The sequence below is a fragment of the Sorghum bicolor genome, chromosome 3 (genome assembly GCF_000003195.3).
Source record: "Sorghum bicolor cultivar BTx623 chromosome 3, Sorghum_bicolor_NCBIv3, whole genome shotgun sequence".
NCBI lineage: Eukaryota > Viridiplantae > Streptophyta > Magnoliopsida > Poales > Poaceae > Sorghum > Sorghum bicolor.
This window is the reverse complement of record NC_012872.2, coordinates 19,197,003-19,212,424: the sequence shown is the minus strand read 5'-3', so window position 1 is coordinate 19,212,424 and position 15,422 is coordinate 19,197,003. Positions and strand designations below refer to the sequence as shown.

Genomic DNA, 15,422 nt, shown 5'->3' with positions numbered 1-15,422 from the left:
TCGCATGTGGCGATAAAATTGTCGATGAAGGCCTGGCGCAGCTCTTCCCAAGAGTCGAAGGAGTCCTCGGGCAGGCCAAGAAGCCACTGGTGACCAGCCTGGTCGAGGACTACTGGGAAGTAGTTGTCCATGACGTGCTCGTCTCCTGCTGCTGATCGGACGGCGATCTCGTAAAGAGTGATCCAGTTTTCCAGATTTTCCATGCCGTCGTACTTTTTGAGTTTCTCGAGCTTGAAATTGCGGGGCCACACGACCTGGCGGAGATGTGAGGAGAACTGCCTCAGGCCCGGGGGGCCGTGAGTTGCATCATATTTGATACGACGCAGGTTTTCGTGGACTGCTCTCTCCGTGGCGCGCCTGTTGATGCGGTCTCGGGCGTCTTTGGGAGGGATGTTGTATCGAAGATCCCTGTGCTGGTTTACTTCCTCACCACGCCCATGGTTCTGCTCGCGGTGACCGCCAGCATCCCGACCGCCGTCGTCACGCCGTGAATTTTTTCGATGACCGTCGGTGGAACGGTGCGGTGAGGTCCGGCGGCGGTGAGTCTGGTCGGAGGTGGCCTCCGTATAGGAGACGGCTTGGACTCTTTTGAGCAGAGTGGCTGTCTGTCCCATTGCGGCGATCAGATGTGCTCGAACGCTGGTTCGGATGCCCTGGCAATCGGGAGTGTCAGGGAGCCGATCTAAATTGGCCATGGCCACAGCCATGTTGGCGCTTGGCGTTTTGTAAACTGGCTGATCCCCGACCATGTCGAAAGCGTCGCTGAGATTATGCGGCGGGATTTGACGTTCCTCGTCCGCGCGTCGTCGGGCGCGATCGGCGTTACGTTGCTCGCGGAGCTGCCTCTGCTCGTCTGTTTCTCCATCGACGACCAGCTCGTCAGCACTGACGTTGAAAACGATGTCTCCTCGCCGTGGTGGGAAGACCAGGAAACGAGAGAAGCCCGGAGGATGTGAAGGCAAATCCAGATCGTTGTCCTCGTCGTCGGAGTTTATGACCTCGGTGGGGACGGAACCAGTGCTCGAGTTTGTGCTGGAGGCCTGGCCGTCCCGTAGCTCTCAAATCGTCACCATGTTGACGTAATTACGAGCTGGTCGACCGTTCCGTTTTGGCAGCCAACCCGCCTTGTTGAAAAGGGGTTGGACGTGCCGTGAGTAGAGGGAGGCCGAGTTGTTCAGACCGCATGGGTAATCCTCCTCCGGGTTAGCCTCACGCTTGACGAATCGTCCTGAGGGAGTTGAGGTTATTGTCATAGACGTTCTCAGCCGTTCGTGTGTAACGACACGAGTTGGCCGGTGGGATTTGAAAAAATCCGTTAGAGTGGCTTGATCAGGCTACCGCGAGATCCCATCTACTAGTTGGGAAGCTTCGAGTAGCTTGGAATCAGCGCGATCAAATGCTTGGAGAAGGTCCGAGCAGTCGACCTCCTTCCCCTTGTAGCGTGGGAGTGGTGGTCGGGCGCTCGGTGCCGTCATCCGAGTGGTCGGAGGCGACGTCATCCCAGATTGGATGTGGGTTTCTTCCGAAACTGTGGTCGTGAGAGCACCGCCACGCGTCGTCCATGTGATCTGGCCGACGGTGAACGTGAGGCCTTCAGGTACGGCCGCGGAAGCTGGAACTATGACCATCTTGTTCGTCGGAGAAGTTGTACGCACACCCCCTACCTGGCGCGCCACTGTCGACGAAAGCTGGTCGGCAGTCTACCTTGGGGTATACCCACGGTAGTAGTTTATCGGTAGACGGTGCGCAAACTACGAACTCGATGGTGACGCAAGACACAGGCAAGCTTTTTATCCAGGTTCGGCCGCCAAGTTGGCGTAATACCTACGTCCTGCGTCTGATTGTATTGATTTGTGTTGAGAGAATAATGATGTCTGACTTGTCCTCTAGGGGACCCCTGCCCCTCCTTATATATCGTGAAGGGACAGAGTTACAAGTAAACTATCCTATTTGGTACAATATCTTGTAGTCTTGCGGTGCACGCCGACCAGTCGTGCGCCGCACGTCTTCATCCTGTGGGCCGAGCCACCTCTAATGGTGCGGCCCATATAGGACTATGAGGGTATAGGGGTTTATACCCCCACAGGCTGTGGTAGGAAGTTTGTAATGCTAGGAACTCATCATGTGATTTGTAAGTTTCCAAAATAAATCTCCAGAACTTAGTGTAGTAGGAATAAGATAAATAGTAGCTCAAACTTTATATCATGTCTTTCTCTTACCTAGACTTTAGTTTTATGCTTCCCAAAGATAGTAATTTCAGTTTTTAGTAATTCCTGGAAGAACTCTAATATAAAAGCTAGGTATTTGTAAGTAAGTAAACAGAGCAACTGTTCATCATTTCCATCATATATATATATTTTTTGGTCTTTTTATTTTTTCTAGAGATTAAATTTAACAGAAAAAATAAAGCACACTTATCTACACACTCTTTTTATTTTGTTTTCATGTTTATAGAATGCAGTAAATTAAAGCAAGAAAATATTTATTGGGTTTTCTAAGTTTTTCTCTTTAAGATAAAATACTAAAATAGAAAAGAATAAATAAGAAGAGCAAATAAAAACTTACTTGATAAATTGGGGAGGAACTCCCCCAAGCTGGATGTGGTCGTCGGTCTTACCCAATGTTCCAGAATCGCATCATGGTGGTGATGTTGTCGTTCATTGTCGTGGTGTCTTGTCTCAGTTCTTGTAGTGCAGTGGCGTGGTCCTGGTTCCATTTTTGTTGCTGTTCCAGGAGTCGTCCATGTTCTGCTTGCATGTTCTGGATGTCGAGGAGAGTGTTGTCGGTACGGGTGAAGAAAGCACCGGCCTCTTGGTAGTAGTCGTTCGTGAAAGCGTAGGAGGCGTCGGAGTATTGTCATGAATCGAATTGGGGCGGAGGTCTGGACCCTGAAGCTCCATATGGATCAGTGGAGTACCTACCCGTATGAAAAGGCGGGTTTGTCCACTGGTGATCTAGACTCTCCGGCCATGTCTCCTGTGTTGGCTCTTGTGGTTGCGCATGTCAAACCCATGGGTCTCGAAGGACTCGGGGGTTGTAGTCGCAATAATGCAGGTGCGCTGCTTCTTCTGGTCCGGGATCAGCTCCATACCAGGTGCGTTCTTGATGGGTGGTCATCCTTTCAGATGCCACTCGCTGTGGAGCTCTCTGGTTTATCTGTGTTACTGCAATCTCAATCAAAAAATTTTGAACAACGTAGAGGCCAAGGTTTGGGTTAGATAACCGAATCTTGCCTTTATTATCATATAGCATATACATTATATTCCCCTCTTTCTTTAACATCCGAGCTTGTCTAAATGTGTCATAGCCATGGTAAATCCGTAACTCATCTATGAATTCCAGTTATGAATTTTCTAGTAAATGAAGATTAGAGGCTAGACGAGTGATAAGTGAAGTACATCCTACTGGTCCCTGAAGACTAGGTATACTAAGCCAATGAGAAACCAAAAGTGTAACAGGTGAAGTGGGTACTTTATTAATGGTAGCATATAGAAGTTATAAATCTCCTACTCTTACTTTCCTAATATCATCACGATAGAAAAGATTGTACCCAAGCCATTTGTGGAACATCCTAAGAGTGGGGTGTTCCATGTCACTGGTTCGGGCTTGACTATAAAAATTATCTCTAGATATCTCTATCCAGAACTGGTGTCTCTCAAAATTAGGTAGGTCGGAGTCAATGTTCAGGATGCATCTTGAAGAGAAACCAAGATGGTCGCTCAGTTCTCTCCAAGACAACATAATCTCCTGTTTGAACATCCGAAAAACAATTCCCCCCTCATAATATTGTAAAGTGCAAAGAAATTCAAGGGTGAGAAGATGAGAACCCAGCTCAGTTATGTTTCAAAAATATGTCCAACCTAACATCTAGAAAATTAAGTCGAATTCTGTATCCATACTTGTTTCTTGTAGCAAGATTGGATCAAGAGTAGGGGTGTGAATGAAATCTTTGTTCTTCAGTTGCTGGTAAACTTCCTTTTCCCTTCGGGTCTTTAGTCCAAGGTCTCCTATCTTGAGGAGGACCTTGACTTGCTGATCAGATGAAGATGACGGAGCTTGTGTGCACGTCGGGTCGACGCTCATCTTTGATGGGTGCGAGGAGTGTCGGGATGAACTCCTTGTACCTATGTTCTTGAGGGCCTTCCCTGCGTTCTTCACCTTCTTGAACATCCTGTAAACAAAAGTTGGCAAAAACACAACTAGTGGAAAATGTGAGAGAAAATATTAGTGGTCAGCTGTCCGGAATGTCAGTAGTCTAGGGGTTAGTCATTCAAGACAAGTTTTTATTTTGGCAGAACCTCCCCTAACAACTTTTACTTCCGCTTTGGACAGCAGGATCACTACTTACTAGGTGAAACTCACTCTCTTACTCAAAAACTTCCAACTTCTTTCCCACTCTTCTCTTCCTCTCTACTCTCTTCTCTCTTCACTACAAGAGCTCCTTCTCTGGAAACTGAAACTTGCGTGGTTTTCTGGAATGCTTGTGTGATGGAGATGGAGGCAGGAGGTGGCAATTTATAGGAGGAAGAGGGGACAGGGCAGGCGCCCTCTATAGGTGGGCGGGCGCCCACCTTTGGTGCCCATCCTGGCTGCCCTTTCTCCACTCCCTTCTTTGCTTAACTCTTACGCAAAATAATGGATCATGGGTGGTGGTTGGCCGGTGGAAAAGTGCTAGTGAGTGGAGTTATGTTGGTGGATCAAATAATGTGATGGGATGTATGTGAGGTATGGTGTATGACATGTGGGACCCAAGGAGTGTGGGTCATGCTTCTAGAAGGTTGCTATGATTAAATATAATGCAGAAAAATCTATGAGAATTAAAACTTATTGAAATGATAATGGAAAAATATTTTTGTGCCTCCACAATAATTAATAAATATGGGTTATTACACACCATAAATATTATTGGCTTTTTATTATTATAATAATGCTATGAATAAATATGACTAATGCAAGAATTAATTATGCAAGAATTTAAACAATGTGGATAAATACCGATTTACCTCCCGGTGAGGGTTTGGGATTTTTAGGTCCCCCGAGCTGGACCTCCAAATCTTTTAATCTTCTGAATTACCGTCCTCCAGAGATGGTGTCTCCAGTGGTTCTTCTTCATGAACTTCCTTCACTGTAGAGTCTCTCTCTGGTCTGGGCTTGAATGTGAAGTGTTCTTCTTTTCCGTTGATATTGAACTTGATTTCTCCTTTCTCGACATCAATGTGGGCATTGGCGGTGCTCAGAAATGGCTTTCCAAGGATAATGGACACTTTTGAGTCAGGACTCATGTCCAGTACCACGAAGTCTACTAGCACAAGGAAATCTCTGATCTTGACTGGAATGTTTTCAGCGATGTCGAACTGATTGATCTGCTAGTTGTAGGCACATTGATGTTGGTTCTAGGGTCGTATGCTCAAGCTTTTTGTAGACTGATGCTGGCATCACACTGACACTTGCTCTGAGATCACAAAGTGCATTATTGAAGTGTTGGTTTCCGATTGAGCAATCAATAGTGGGGCATCCTGGATCCTTCTTCGTTCTTGGTGGTTTATTGAGGATGGCCGCACTACATTCTTCTGTCAACTTCATAACCTCAGTGGTGGGCGGTGGTCTCTTCTTGTTAAGAATATCTCTGATGTACTTTGCATATGTGGGTACCTATATGGCATCAAGTAGAGGTATGTTGACATATAATTTCTGAATGACCTCTACAAACTTACCAAACTGCTCATCCGACTGCAGTCCTCTGTTTCTTCTAGGAAATGGCAAATAGTTGGTGTCGTGAAAATCTTTCCTCATTTCTCCAGCTCTTGGTGGTTGTAGCAGATCTTCTGCTTCAGTTGGACTTTCTTCTTCTATCACTGCTGGTTGCACTGGTGCTGATGTTCTTTGTTTCTCTTTTGGGTATGGGGGATCCCTGGTGGCTTTGCCTCCTCTAGTAGTTATATTCTTTACCTGCTCAATGTTAGTAGCAACAGGCAGTGCAGCAGCTAACTTTATTAATTTAAGCTCTACCCTTTTATTAAGAGTGTTTTGCTCATCAAAGGCAGTTAATAGAAAATCCATTTTATTGTGTATATCTTTTAGAGATGATTCATTTGTATCTAGCCTTTGTTTAACTTCATCATTAATTTTGGTTTGTTGAGCAATTATCTCTTTTAATGAAAGTTGCTTGAAAGTGTTACCTGAATTCATACCTTTGCTATTGGGTTGACTCGAAGTGGGTTGATATTTGTATGTTGTCTCAATGGCCCTTTGATCTTCTTTGAACTTGGCCCTCTGGTCAATCCAATGGAGCAAATTTTCCATCTTGGTTGATAATGCATTTACTTCTTCTGGTATTTCTTCAGTTTGATGAAATTGTTGAGCTTTATCTTGGAACTAGCTTTGGTTTTCTGCTATCTTATCCAAATGTATCTCTGCTTTTCCAATTGTAAGCTCCAAGAATGATCCTTTAGCAGATGCATCTAGGCACTCACGAGCCTTCTGGGTTAATCCATGGTAGAAGGTTTGCATAAGTAACCATGCGGCCATTCCATGGTGAGGACAATCTGATATGTATCCTTGAAAACGCTCCCATGCTTCTGGTGTCTGTCTTCTGCTGTTGGAAACTGACAATATTTCCTCTTAAGGTAGTTGTTTTGCCTATAGGGAAAAACTTTGATAGAAAGGCATTTGACAAGTTCGTCCAGTTGTTGATGTTATCTTGATGAGTGTAGAACCACTTCCTTGCTTTCCCTTCTAGTGAGAATGGAAAAAGGCGAAGCAGTATGACGTCTTTGTCAACTCCGTTGATGTGGATTGTGCTTCCAATTTCTAAGAAATTCTGCAAGTGTGCACTAGCATCTTCATGTGCCTTTCCACTGAATTGTGTAGCTTGCACCAAATTGATGAGGCTTGACTTGAGCTCAAACTCGGGTACTCCTTCTACTGCAAATCTTGGACCAGTTGGAATGTTCTCAAGACTTGGAGCAGAGAATTCTTGCAGGGTCTTCTGTGCCATAGCTTCAGCAATTGGTAGCTAGCTTCTTCTTTCTTTCTTGATTGCTTTGGTTCTGATGATGAAGAGTTGAATGTACCCAAAGTCAATCCTAATATACCCTGTATAAAAATATAAACATAGAAAAACAACAAGGTGAACCTACCAAAGCAGAGGTGCCTTGTTATGATTTCTCACTTAGTAGCTGTTTTATGCAATTATTTCTCTATAGTCTAGTCTAATGTTTTATGTGAATAACCTTGACTGATTTCCTGACTTTCCTTACCGTTCCTATGTATTACCCTTTTGGTCCCCGGTAACGGCGCTAGAAATGCTTGTTGACACTAGCTAACACCACTAGAATACTAGGTTGTCATCCCCAGCATGATGCGAGAGTGTACAAAGGTATTTATAAGTATGGAGGCTCTCTAGAAAATAATCTATTCTATCCGCAAGCGCACAGATAAAACACCTCATTGTAGCATTTCACCAGGATAAGTATTCTAGGTATCGTTATTTATAATTTTGCTTAAGAGAACAAGGGGTGAAATTAAAATAAGGATTAAATCTATCACGGTATAGACTAGAGATAAACTTGCAAGAACATGATTACTAATGAGAAACTCGTGACACAGTCACTTACTTTGGCAGGGGGTAAACCATAAAGATAATGATAATGAATTATAAGTTCATGGGTAAATAACACAGCGATTAGAAAATAGACTACTCCTCATATATGTAGGTGACGTCGGATTAGCTAGAGAATGGATTCTAAGTTATCTACTATCTACTAAGTCACAATCTACTCTAGTTATCTACAAGATCATGTATAGCATAAAAGACTCTTCATTCATGTATAAGGAACATTGCTAAAGTAAATCAGAACATCATAAGACTTACTCCGTAATACAAATTCTGCCTGTCCTATCGACGGAGGGTGGACTATATAAGAATCAACGAAGCTGTCACTATCGCGAACTACCACACGACCCGGCCAATAAGATACATTTGCAGGTAAATAACATCTAAGCACCTCGCCCACATGTGATCTACCACTTAACTCCCTCGAGTTAAGAGCTAAGCGCTTTGCAAACTTATACATAAACTCATTATCAATCATAACTATATCAAATATAGAACTAGAGCAAACTAAGAGCATAATAAATAGAGACATAATGTAATTAGAACAAAGTATTAGAGAAAGATATGAATAATACCAATCTTTATTACCGAAGATCCGAATCCATAGCGTAGTGCTCTACTTCTCTAATTGCTATCTAATCAATCCTCTAAACTTGTAGGATTAGGGAGTAGCTAATTCTAATTCTCTGTGGGAGAGAAGCTCTAAACCCTAACTTTGATGGCTACCTCTGATAATGATTTCTCCTCTTCTCTTCTCTTCCCCAGAGGTGGAGAGGCCTTGGTTATATAGTCCTTTCAAGTGAATTTGGGCCGTTGGATCAAACTGACATTGATCGCACGGTTTTCCTTGATCCTTTAGGTCGGTGGAACACGATCCAAGAGTTTGGTTCGGATTGGCCCCGAGACTAGGGCGGGCGCCCAAGGGGGGAGGGCGGGCGCCCTGCCCCCGAGCCCGTCCGGTCTCCCGTTTGTTCCCTGGCTTCTAGACTCTTCCAGATTGAGGAAAATTGCACGGCACGTAATTATCTCATTGTAAACATGACATGTGGGCCTTCTCTCCATATTTTCTGATAACCCCCTGCAGAAATAGATAAACACCAAAGCTCGTGGAATTCTGTCAGATAAAACCCTAATTCTAGATGTTTGGTGCATATTGATCCTTTTCCATGTTTATTTGATTTTTAATTTTAGTACTTAACGACCGTCAACAGCAACGACCAATCAGGGGGTTGAATGATTGGTGCCGAGATGCGTGCATTCTTTAATAAGTTGAAAGATGTTAGGCATGCATCATCAAATTCGAAAGGAGCATCCTTGGCTAGCAAAAGAGTAAGTGTTCTAGCAATAAATGAAAAATCTTTTATGAATCTGCGATAAAAACCAGCATGGCCAAGAAAGCTTCGAATTCCTTTTATATTCACAGGTGGAGGTAGTTGTTCAATTACTTCAATTTTAGCTCTATCTACCTCAATACCTCTTTCATACACTAGGTGTCCCAACACTATTCCTTCCCTAACCATAAAATGACATTTTTCGAAATTAAGGACTAAGTGCTTTTCTTCACATCTTTGCAAAACCTTGTCTAAGTTTTCAAGACAACTATCAAAAGTTTTTCCATAAACAGAGAAATCATCCATGAAAACTTCCATAATCTCTTCAATCATATCAGAAAATATAGACATCATGCATCTTTGAAAAGAAGCTGGTGCATTACATAACCCAAAAGACATTCTACGGTAAGCATAAGTTCCGTATGGGCATGTAAAATTAGTTTTGCTTTGATCATCGGGATGGATCGGGATCTGGTGATACCCTGAATATCCATCTAAGAAACAAAAGAACGAATGGTTCGCTAATCGCTCTAGCATCTCATCTATGAAAGGTAAAGGAAAATGATCTTTTCTCGTGGCTTTGTTTAATTTTCTATAGTCTATGCACATCCGCCACCCTGTGACGGTGTGTTGCGGATTTAGCTCGTTCTTTTTATTCGTAACAACAGTCATGCCTCCCTTTTTAGGCACAACTTGAACTGGGCTCACCCACTCACTGTGCGGCACAGGATATATAATCCCTGTATGCAGCAACTTTATAACTTCCTTTTTAACTACCTCTCTCATCGCATTATTTAGTCTACGTTGGGGCTCTCGAGAAGGTGAAACAGAAGGATCTGTCGGAATACGATGGGTGCAAATCATAGGATTGATTCTTGTAAGATCTTGGAGTGAGTAGCCAAAAACTGAGTGATGTTTCTCAAGAATGGTCATTAATCCCAGAGTTTGCTCCTGAGTGAGTTTATCACTAATGATCACAGGAAACTCTGGATTATTGTTTAGGAAAGCATAGATAAGACCGGGTGGTAAAGTTTTAACCTCTATGGGAGGTCTAGGCGTTTCTGCAAACTCGTCTAAGGGTTTAGGTTCAGATGGTTCAGCTTCTTCTTCTGTGAAGAAGGGAGCTTCGTCTTCTAAGTCTGGTTCTTCTAAAAGCTCTAGAGATGCAGCCTTTACCTCCTCCATAGGATCAGGCAAAAGATATGACTCAGCCTTATTATTTAAGGAGTGTGAAATTGTTACTGGAAATTTAGAAGTTTTTCCAAAAGAAATGTGTAGTTTTCCAGTATGACCTTCGTAAAGGAGTCTTCTAAAAGGTTGTCCTATCAACAGGTCGAAGTCCCATGTATCAAAGATATAGAAGTTCAAATGAACCATGGAGCCTTCTACCATGAGGGGTAGGACATTAATGATTCCAAGACTGGGGACTAATCGTCCCGAAGATTCCTTTATGACCTTTGTTGTGGGGGTTAAGACCAAATTTTTAAATAATTTAAGTGCAAAAGATTCATACATGACGTTGATCCCCACAACAGGATTATAGAGAGCATCAAATTGATCCGAATCATAAGCACAGCGTATAGTTATAGGAGGTGTGTCCAAACGGATCACATCAGAGGATAGCTCTAACCCTTCCAACCATTCGCTACTCATGACTGAGATAAGCTCTCTCAATTAATATTCAGTTGGCAAACAAATGCTAAAATGGCCGTTTTGGGGTTTGTCAATAGAATGGTAGTTTGAAATGTTTCCAAAATCGGCAAAAAGATCAGATTCTGTATCCAGCATGAAATCAGGTGGTGGAATTTCTTCCTTTTGTGGCTCAGAACTTGGGATAGCTAAAGTAGATGGAGAATTTGGCAGAGTGTCTACTTCGGCTTCGTGGGTTTCATCATGAAGGGTATTATCCATCTCAGCTTCTAGGATTCTATCTAGGATCACTCTAGCATCATCAGTAGGGATGCGAAAGAAAGAACCTCTAGACATTGTATCTAGCATTTGTTTACGATCTTTCTGAAGACCTCGAAAAAAGTGAAATAAAAGAACAGGGTCTTCAAGATTAAGGTTTGGACCAGATTCTAAAAGATCAGAAAAATGTTTCCAGGATTTTCCCAAAGTTTCATTATCTTTTTGTTTAAAAGATAGGACTTCGAGTCTAAGGTCTCTGATTCGGTCGAGGGAATAAAAATCTAGACAAAAGTTGGCTCGTAAAACTCCCCATTCACCTCGTTGTTGACTTACATTCTGATTATACCATTGTCTAGCTTCTCCCCTTAAAGAAAAAGGAAAAAGCTTCCAACGTAAAGTTTTATCAGAAATGCCTTCAATGCGAAGACAATCACATGTTTGCTCAAAATCTCTAATATGATGGTAAGGGTTTTCGTCTTCCTTTCCTGAAAGAGATAGGTTTTGAATCATAGCAATCAACCTGGAACTTAACTTATACTGGGATGTTTGGATAGGCTATGATGACTCCCATGGTAAAAGGTCAGTCTCCGAAGGTGTTGCAAATTGATAGATTGATTTAGAATCTTGGTTTTCCATAAGGTAAGAATAAAGAAAGTAAAGAATATAAAAAGATAAGAAAAGATAAAAGTATAAATACAAGCTAGTAGTAAGACTCAAGGTTATCTCAGCAAATCGTCTTTCTCCTCGGCAACGGCGCTAGAAATGCTTGTTGATATTTAGGAACGCAATAAGGAATTCATCCGCAAGCGTACGGATATCGGTGAGCACTTCACTCGGGATGTTATCCAGAGTATCGTATTTATATTTTTACCACTAGGAGAAAGAGTGCATCTGACTAACCCGGTCTATTACTACTAATCTTTAGGCTACAAAGAATGTTTCTCGATGTGAGCGATATATAGAGAAGACTACAACCTTAATCTCATTCTAACCCTGGTAAGGATAATCTACTGTTCTGTTGGGGAGGCTCACGGAATCTAGACACCACAGAGGATGTTCAACCCGCACCTATAAACCCTATCGATCCTACTAACGGGATATGAGTTGCAAAGGTAACTCGGAAATGTCACGTTCCTCGCTACTACCATGGTCCAGCTAGTCAGGGGATATCTATGAGTATCCTAGCCCAAACACCGCGCCTACGCTAGAGATGATTACTCTAAACTCTATGCGAAGAGATTAAAGTAAACTCATAAACCAAAGAACAATAAAACAAGAACTTACTAGTATTTAGAAGTTGAAATACTGAAGAATCCTAGGAGCAAGCTTCGAGTTAGGAGAACTTGATCCCGCAGGCACAACCTCAGAGTAGACACCGACATGCCGGGCTTTCTCCGATCTACACCTCCACTCTATCTCTCTCAATCTAGTAGATCTAGTCTACTCACATTAGATGCTAAGCCCTAAGTCTATTTAGAGGAAAGGTTATCCTTCGAGGGCACCTCTCAACTCTATGATGAACTTGTTCTCCTCCAGGGGCCAGGGGGTCTGCTTATATAGTCCTCTCAGGTGAACGTGGGCTGTTGGATCAAACCGACATTGATTGAACGGTTATCCTTGATCCTTTAGGATGGTGGAGCATGATCCACGAGTTTGGACATGATTGGGCACAACACCAGGGCGGGTGCCCTGCCCCCTGGCCCGATCGCCTTCCCGTTCGTTCCCGTGGCTTCTGGAGTCTTCTAGATGGTAGAAAATTACGCGGTGCGTTAATATCTCTATGTAATCCCGACATGTGGGCCTTTCTTCCTTATTTCCTGATAACCCCCTGCAGAAACAGATAAACAACAAAACTCATGGAATTCTGTCAGATCAAACCCTAATTCTAGGTGTTGTTTGTATATTGGTCCTTTCCCTTGTTTATTTGATAATTAAAATTGATACTTAAGAACCGTCAACATTGAGTACATTAAATATTCATACCTACTTTTATGAGAGTTTCAGAATAACTTGAGGATTGTGTATTCGATACTATAGGGCCTATAGGTATTATAAGATCAAAGGTGGAAGGTGCAATTCATCAGAACCGGGGCAGCCATTGAGATTATTTTATAAATGGCCGGTACGTACCAAAATATCACAAACTGTCTTTTATAAATATAATATGCATATGACGATGTTGCAACTAATAAATATCCACTTTTTTGTCATACATCAGTGCCATAAGCAACCAGTCGATCGGTCCACTGTGGATTCTACGTCTGCGAGTTCATGAGAGAGACCGGAAGATATGTAACTAACCCTTCTAAGGTATTGCTCTAATAGTCGTTTATATAATTGTGTCATTTTTTGTTGCTAAGCATGTGTTATATGAACTATAAATTTATGATGTTTCTAACTTCCTCTGCAGCAACATGAGTTGGAAAAGACGAAGAGCGTGACTGAAACTGTTCTATACAACATAGTTGAGGACCTCTGCACTTTTCTCTTGAGAGAAGCCATTCCCACCGAAGGAGAATATCACGACCCGACCAGCGTCCTTGCAAAGCCTGAGTTTAGAGCGCTAAGAGATATTAGTAGGCTAAAGCTATCTCGATCGGGTTATTAGAGCAGAGGTTTCTAATGTGAAACCTCATATGTCTGTGAACAAAAAACTTTGATGTGTGATATTTGTAATTAATATAATTTTATGTACAAAGTAATGATATATATAAATATATTGCATGTTGTATTGGTTGAATCTTCTAGCCTAACATAGTTTCAATATTAATGTATATAATATATATATATATATATATATATTATAATATTAAAAATAGGGTTTGCAGGAAAATTTGGAAATTATGTTAAATTGGAAAATCTTACCATAGGCGGTTCTGTTATAAGAACCGCCTGTAGAATTTCTACAGGCGGCTCACATAAATGAACCGCCTGACGGTTCTCAGTTAACCGCCTGTGGAAACTTTTATTTCTACAAGCCTATAGCCACTGGCAGTTCGTCAATCCGCCTGAATAAAGGGGTTGCGAACCGTCTGTACTAGTGTACCATAACGACATTGCCCACGTCAAACTTGATGAAATCAACGATCTTATTTGTCACCAGATAAATCTTGATTGTGTCATTTGCCTTAATAAGAGGATCAGGATAGCGGATGGTGCGCCCATCATATGTGTTCAGATACGGAATGCCCTTCTGACCAAACTGGACAGAACGGACCTTGCAAAGCTTGAACTGCAGTAAGAGACAATTTTTTACAATCTCGGTAATAAAAATTCTGCACGAAAATAAGAGGTAGAAACATAATAATCACGATTGTTTGTAGAATAGCAACAGTTGATACATCACAATGAGTTCTAAGTTCTAACTAAAAGTGCAATTAAGAATACACATTGTCAACTACATATCAGAGTTATGTTTCTAAAGGAATAATATTGCTATCCTTACAAAAGTGAACTCCAGAGAATGTAAGGAAAATTAAACTGTTCAAATAACCAAGCCGGTACAATGAACCATCAACTGACAAAGCACAGCATTCAAACTTATATTTCCATATGCATTCCTTGCCAAGGATTAGTGTGAGATTACATTATGTCCTCAGCTAGTGCTCACCTTTGCGTCCTCATCCCTAACAGAGTGAAGACGGAAGCGACCCTTGGTGTCATAGAGAATTCTGTAGTTCTCACCAGTCTTTGGAATGGAAATGACATCTGCAAATAGACAACATAACTGCATAACAGATCCCTTCGCAACTCTGGAGTCTTTTAGACAGCAAATCCAACAGCCTTTCTTCATGGAAATTATTGTCACCATGTGTTGGTCAATTTGGTCTGTCCGGAATGATGCAATTTTCAGGAATGCTCAGCCCTCAATCCAAAGCTGCAAGGCTGTTTTCAAAAGAGAATTTGCTCAAGTTATTCTTCGAGCAAAGAGTAGTTTAGTCCCTCTTTTATGTCAATGACTAGAAGCTTATGTGTAATTTGGCTTATATTTTTCCTTTCCTTCTTTGTTTCTTGAGACTATGTACAGCTGCCTTCTTTTTATTAATCAATAAAAGCACAGTAGGGGGATTCCCCTCCTGTTTACATCAAAAAAAAAAGAGTAAATGAGAAATGTTAAATTGCCATACCCAAGAAAGAAACATTTGTGCATACCCATGAAGCCGTAGGTCTTGTCAGTCCTGAACTTGCCATCAACCAACACATGGAGTCCGAAAATGGAGGTTCGGAGGTGTCCTAAACTTTTAAGTCCATATTCGGCAAGCACAGGACAAGACGACATGGAATCAAGGGCCTACCACTGACGTCATGGCATCCACAGCTGCTGTACCAGAGCTGTCTTCATCGGCCAGTCAGGATCACTTCCTTCGATGCCTTGAATCTCTTTTCATATGGCAGTGTGGCAGCTTGTCAGAGGTTGCCAACCTTCCACCATCCCTCAGAAAAATAGATATTTCGGAATGCCACAAACTACAACTCCTCTCGGGTCAGCTGGATGCACTCCGAACACTAGACATTGATACATGGACAATGTTGAGATCACTGGAATCTACCTCCGGAGAGCTCCAGAT

The 15,422-nt window shown here is 42.2% G+C and overlaps 1 pseudogene; it reads right to left on the bottom strand.

Annotated features, from left to right (window-relative positions):
• LOC8075351 overlaps nt 1-15,133 on the bottom strand; it is a 55,444-nt pseudogene extending 40,311 nt beyond the window's left edge.